Source organism: Condylura cristata, unplaced genomic scaffold (assembly GCF_000260355.1).
Source record: "Condylura cristata isolate star-nosed mole 26May11 unplaced genomic scaffold, ConCri1.0 scaffold00012, whole genome shotgun sequence".
Classification (NCBI taxonomy): Eukaryota; Metazoa; Chordata; class Mammalia; order Eulipotyphla; family Talpidae; genus Condylura; species Condylura cristata.
The window spans coordinates 56,113,704-56,118,655 of NW_004567113.1; the positions used below are offsets into that span (position 1 = coordinate 56,113,704).

General features: G+C 66.5%; 1 protein-coding gene across 1 annotated transcript in view; it reads left to right on the top strand.

Moving 5' to 3' along the window:
• The first annotated feature begins 4,776 nt into the window (after window positions 1–4,776).
• LOC105853538 (TBC1 domain family member 14-like) overlaps window positions 4,777–4,952 on the top strand; it is a 6,849-nt gene continuing 6,673 nt past the window's right edge. The window contains exon 1 of the mRNA XM_012724051.1: window positions 4,777–4,789. The gene's annotated coding sequence lies outside the window, so the exon portion shown is untranslated. The remainder of the gene's footprint in view (window positions 4,790–4,952) is intronic.

The window sequence follows — 4,952 nt, forward strand, 5'->3', positions numbered from 1 at the left end:
GTGAGTAATGGCCACGGGCCTGGCCGCTCCAGGGGCTCAGCGCGGGGTGCAGCCAGGACCCCACAGCCAGGCCGAGCCGGAGCCCTCGCTTGCCCGGATCCCAGGGGCAGGGACGGGGGGCCTGGGGTGGGGCAGCGGCTCCCGCCAGAGCTGCGCAAGCCTGGCGTCTCTGATGTGCAGCGGCCTTACCAGGACTCGCCTGGGCACGGGGCCCCTCCGGTTGAGCTCTTCTGTGCCTCGGTGCCCCCTGGTGTCAGGCGGGCTGCGGCCCTGGGGCTCTGAGCGGGGCCGCTGGAAAGGGCCGCACCAGACGCGCGAGTGGGAAGCGGCTGCCCAGCCACCGGAGGAGGTCACAGCGCCTGTGGGCGGCCCTCGTGTGCCCGCCTCCACCCAGGGGCGGCCGCCCCGAGGGGCCTTCCGACTGGTCGGTCTCCACAGAGGCCTGTGCTGCGGGCTGCTGCCCTCTGCGTCAGGCGGGTCACGTCAAAGCCCGGGAGCCGCTCCTGTGGTGGCCGGGCCAGGGGGAGCGGCGAGCCGAGCTCACCCGTTGGGGGCCAGCCTCCCGGCGTTCGAGGAGCAGGATGGGGCTGGCCCCCTCGCCCCCCGGGGGACACGGCAGCTGGGGAGGCCTGTGTGGGAGGCGGAAGCACAGCCCTGGCCCCCCTGAACCCCAGCCTGTAAACACAGGCGGCCATGCCCCTCTGCTTGCCGGCCGTGCACAGGGCCCGGCGAGGGCGTGCTGGCTGCTGGCTCGGGGGCCGCAGGGGCAGCGGCTGGGCTGCCTAGGGCGGGGCGCACGCCTCCCTGCTGCCCCGGGGCCACGCAGAGCTTTCCCTCCTCGCGGGCAGGCCCACCGCCCGCCTCTTCCTGTGCCTTCACCGCCACATGCTGCCCGCGTGCCAGGCTGGCCGGCGCCCTGGCCGGGTGGGGACGGAGCAGGGCGCGCACAGCCAGCCGCCCGTCTGACTGCGCTGCCCTGGGCCGTGCCGCCCGCGTGCCCTTCCCGCCGCGGTAGCCCAAGGGGCACGCTGCCGGAGCAGGAGCTGGCCAGCAGGGGCTGCCAGGTGTGCCGTGCCGCCCCCAGGCCCCGCGCCGCCAGAGGGGAGCCCCTGGAGGCAGCCGAGTGGGCGGTGGGGTCCCCGGGGCCCACCGCGGGCCTGCAGGAGGCCCCAAGCCGGAGCCTGAGCACGCAGCACGGGACGCAGTGCCAGGCCGGGAAACCCGGGCGTGGGTGCCGGCCCCAAACCCACCAGGTGGTTTCCCGGGTCGGTCCTCGCTCTCCGGGGGCCCCCACTCCTCTCACCCCTCCAAGTGAGCTATGGGGGGTCTTGCAGACTAGCTGAGCTCCAGCTACACTGAGCTTTCAGGAGCTTGAAGGAAGGGGGTGAAGCCCCCCAACAGGTGTGTGAGCGTGTGCTTGGGCAATGGCGAGCGTGCCCACGTGTGTGCGCATGCACGAAGGGAGCTGGTGGTGGGTGAATGAGTTCGGAAAAATAGGGACCACGGTTTGATAAGGCAAGTGGGGTGTACCCAAGAAGGCGCCCCGAGATGGGGCTGGGAAGTCGCAGGGCCGGGGCAGTCAGGCCGTGGGGGAGGCAGCACCTGCCCGGCCCCTCCACGTGACGAGTCGCTCCCCACCGGCGGTTCTGAGGAGCGAAGGCCCAGAGAGGCCGCGGCTCTCCCGAGGGCCCACGCCCGTGGCCTGCCAGGAAGGCTGGGCCGCCCAGCTCCGTGGGCCCTCGAAGCTCAAGTTCCCGCTTTCATCTCCGGCAGCCCCCTGGGCAGGGGAAAGCGAGGCCCCCCCCACACCCCACACTGAGCACGGGCGGAGGGGCGGCGCGGCGTGGGGCCTCCACGCAGATGGCCGGTCAGCTGTCCGCCACCTCCACCGAGCAAGCCCCACACTGAGGTTCAGGGGGGCCTGCGGGGCGGGGGCGGGGGCCGGGCACACTCGGTGGGCAGGGCCGACCTCACAGCACCCCCGCGCGGGCTCAGGGCAGGCGTGGGGGAGTCGCAGGACGTTGGGCGCTGCCCGGCCCCTGGGCTGCCGCGGGTCCCAGCGCAAGCAGGGCGCGGTGTTCCCCCGGGCGGAGCAGGTGCTGGGCTGCAGGTGAGCGAGCCCAGGTGCTGTGAGCGCCCGGCGGCCTGGTCGGGCCCCTGCGGCCGGCCCCAGGGTTTCATGCGGCGGCCCGGGCGGCCCCCGCCACCTCTGCCCTCACGCGGCTCCCACGCGAGACCTCATTCCTGTGGGTTCTAAATCGGGCTCTACTTCCTGACGGCGCCGGCAGCAGGCAGACTGGGTGATGCTCTTAAAAACAAGGCTGTTTGGAAAATTCCACGCTGCTGTGCCGGAACTGGAAGCCCCGGCCTTCGGTCCCTGGCACTTTCGGTCTCCAGCAAGGGGCCTGTTGAAGAACCAGGGCGCCCCAGGCCACAGAGGGTCCCCCTGCCCCGGGGCGCCCCCTCTGTCTGCCCCTAGGTCACGGCTTCCAGTGTTTGGAAGCCCCGCTGGCTCCACTCTCCCCAAGTTCCGGTCTGTTTACTGGGCTGCTCTGGGCGCGCGCGCCCTCGGGGTGGGGCCAGGCAGCGGCTGTCTGCGCTCTGCTGGTGTGCTCGGGCTGCTGGGAGGCCATCCTGGGCTGCAGGTGCTTCGCCTGTTTTCCCCTCCTGGGGCTCCATTTCCAGAACCAGCCCGGGAAACCCAAGCTGGGACCCGGCAAAGAGAATTCCGTCTCCAGTGTGAGGCGGGAGGGACTGGGGCTCTATGAGGCGGGCACTCTCGTGTCCCAGAGCCAGGCACTGGGCAGGCACCGGGCAGGCAGCAGCCGGCTCAGGGGTGGTGTCATCGGTACTCAGCCTCTGGGAAGGGTGCCCAGCTTTGGCTACTCGGGCCCAGGGAGGCTCAAAGAGGCCGCTGCATGGGTCCCTGGGGCCACGGGGTCTCTGCACCTGGCAGGCTGCCCAGCGTGCCTGCTCTCCACTGCTGACAGCCCCCCAAACCCCAGAACCAGCCCAGTCAGGTTTGCCCACGCACACTCCCATGCCCCACCTCACTGCAGGCTCACACACTGGGGGAGGGCCCAACCCAGATGCCCACCAGAGGGCGTCAGCCTGGCCCAGGGCCCCGCACCAGCCTGGGCCTAGAACAAGGCTCGGCGGCAGGGCCCTCCGGCGACAGCCGTGGGCAAGAGCCACTCTGGGGGCGGCCTGGGTGAAGTCCCGGTCACAGTATTTTCAGTTTTCGTTGGACAGACACATCGGTTAGATCACTTCTGGCACTGATACAAAGGGTATGAGGTGGTCACCCCAGACTTGTGGGCGGGGCCCCGGAGGACAGGATCGGGCTGGGGACTCGGAGGGTGCCAGGTGCACACCTGTCGCCACAAACTTTGTGGTTCTGGATTCAGAACAATAGTCGTCCCTGTAGCTTTTAAAACCTGAAGACTTAGAATGAAGGCTGGGAGGGAGATGCAGGAAACACTGAAAGCAGATTTATTAATCTGATGTATTATATTGCTAATTAGGTCAGGAATGAAGCAAGCCTGTGTACTTCGTTAGTGTTTTCTTAAAATAAGCTGGGCATGTGGAGTCTGAAGGAGACCCGGTATTATTTTTGCTCAAAACCACACAGAAAAGGAAGCATTTAGAAAGCTTCGTTATGCACCAAGCACAGTGAGGGGTGTTAATGTATTCTATGGGAGATTGCCTTTTTAAAGTTCACACTTCCTGTCATGACAAGAGGAGCTAAGAGTTCCAGACTATGGGAGGGGAGGGACAAGCCGGGCTTTTCTGTCCAACCCACATGGGCAGAGCCCAGACAAAGCCACCTGCCCTTGCAAACTTTCAGTTGCCTGGAGTGGGGGAGACATGGCCCTTCCCTGCCTGCTCTGCTAGTTCGAGTCCTCCCCAAGATTCAGCTGCCTGTCCCGCTGGGTTCCGTTGGGGTTCCCGCCCTGGGTTGCCGGGGACAGCCCTCAGGGCTCCAGGCTGGTAGGAGCCAACTTCCAGAACCCAGCCCCTGAGGTCTTAAAGTCCCCAGAATAGAATGAGAATTCAACAATATTAAGTGCCTACTCGTGTCAGGCCCAGGGAACACAGCTGTAAACAAACCCAGTAGGGCTCAGGAAGCCTGTCTACATTTTAGGGGTGGGGTTTTGGGGTTAGGTGTGGGTTCCACTCAATGGGAGCTTGCACATTCTGGGTCTTTCCAAGGTCTCAGAGGAAAGTTGGGAACGAGGCATCTGGCTTCTGCTCCCTGGGCTACTGCAGCCTTGGGTAGGGGACTGCATCCCTCCTCTATAACCTGCGGACCGCTGGGTACCTGTAACTTTAAAGAGAAACAAACGCAAATGATCGCTCAGTCACCTGCCCCCAGCTTCGTGCTCATCACAGAGTTTCCAAAACAGGCTGGAGAAGCCCTGTCTCACCTCCAGAGACAGTCCGACTGGCCGGGTTTTGGAATCTTTAAAAATGCTCAGGAGGTAAGTGCCGCAGGTTTGGAGAGCGCGCCGGCCACTGGGCGGGCTCAGTAAGAAGGAGCACCGAGAAAGCCCGTTTGACAGCTGAAGCTCTGGCAAGGCCTGGATGAGCCCTGGATGAGCCCGAAGCTACTTTGCCAAAGGCTCACCTGCGGGCCAAACCACGCCCCTCGCTCACCTGCCCTGAGGCAAGGGCGCCCATCGATGCGCTCCGCTACTCGGCTCCCCATGCCTGGTCCCTGCCCGCTCGCGCGCCTACCCCCTCCCGGCCGCTTCCCACTTCCAAGATGGCCGCGGGTGGAGCCGACCAGGTAGGAGTCCATGGCGGCTATCCACGGGGGCTGTGCAGACCCAGAGGTTCCTTCAGGCCTCTCTCTTCGCCACGCCGCTTGGGTTTGGGAGAGAAAAGGGCCAGCGACGCCGCTGCGGGTCCCGCGGCGGCCGGCAGGCGGCGGGAGGAGGGGCAGCGGGCCG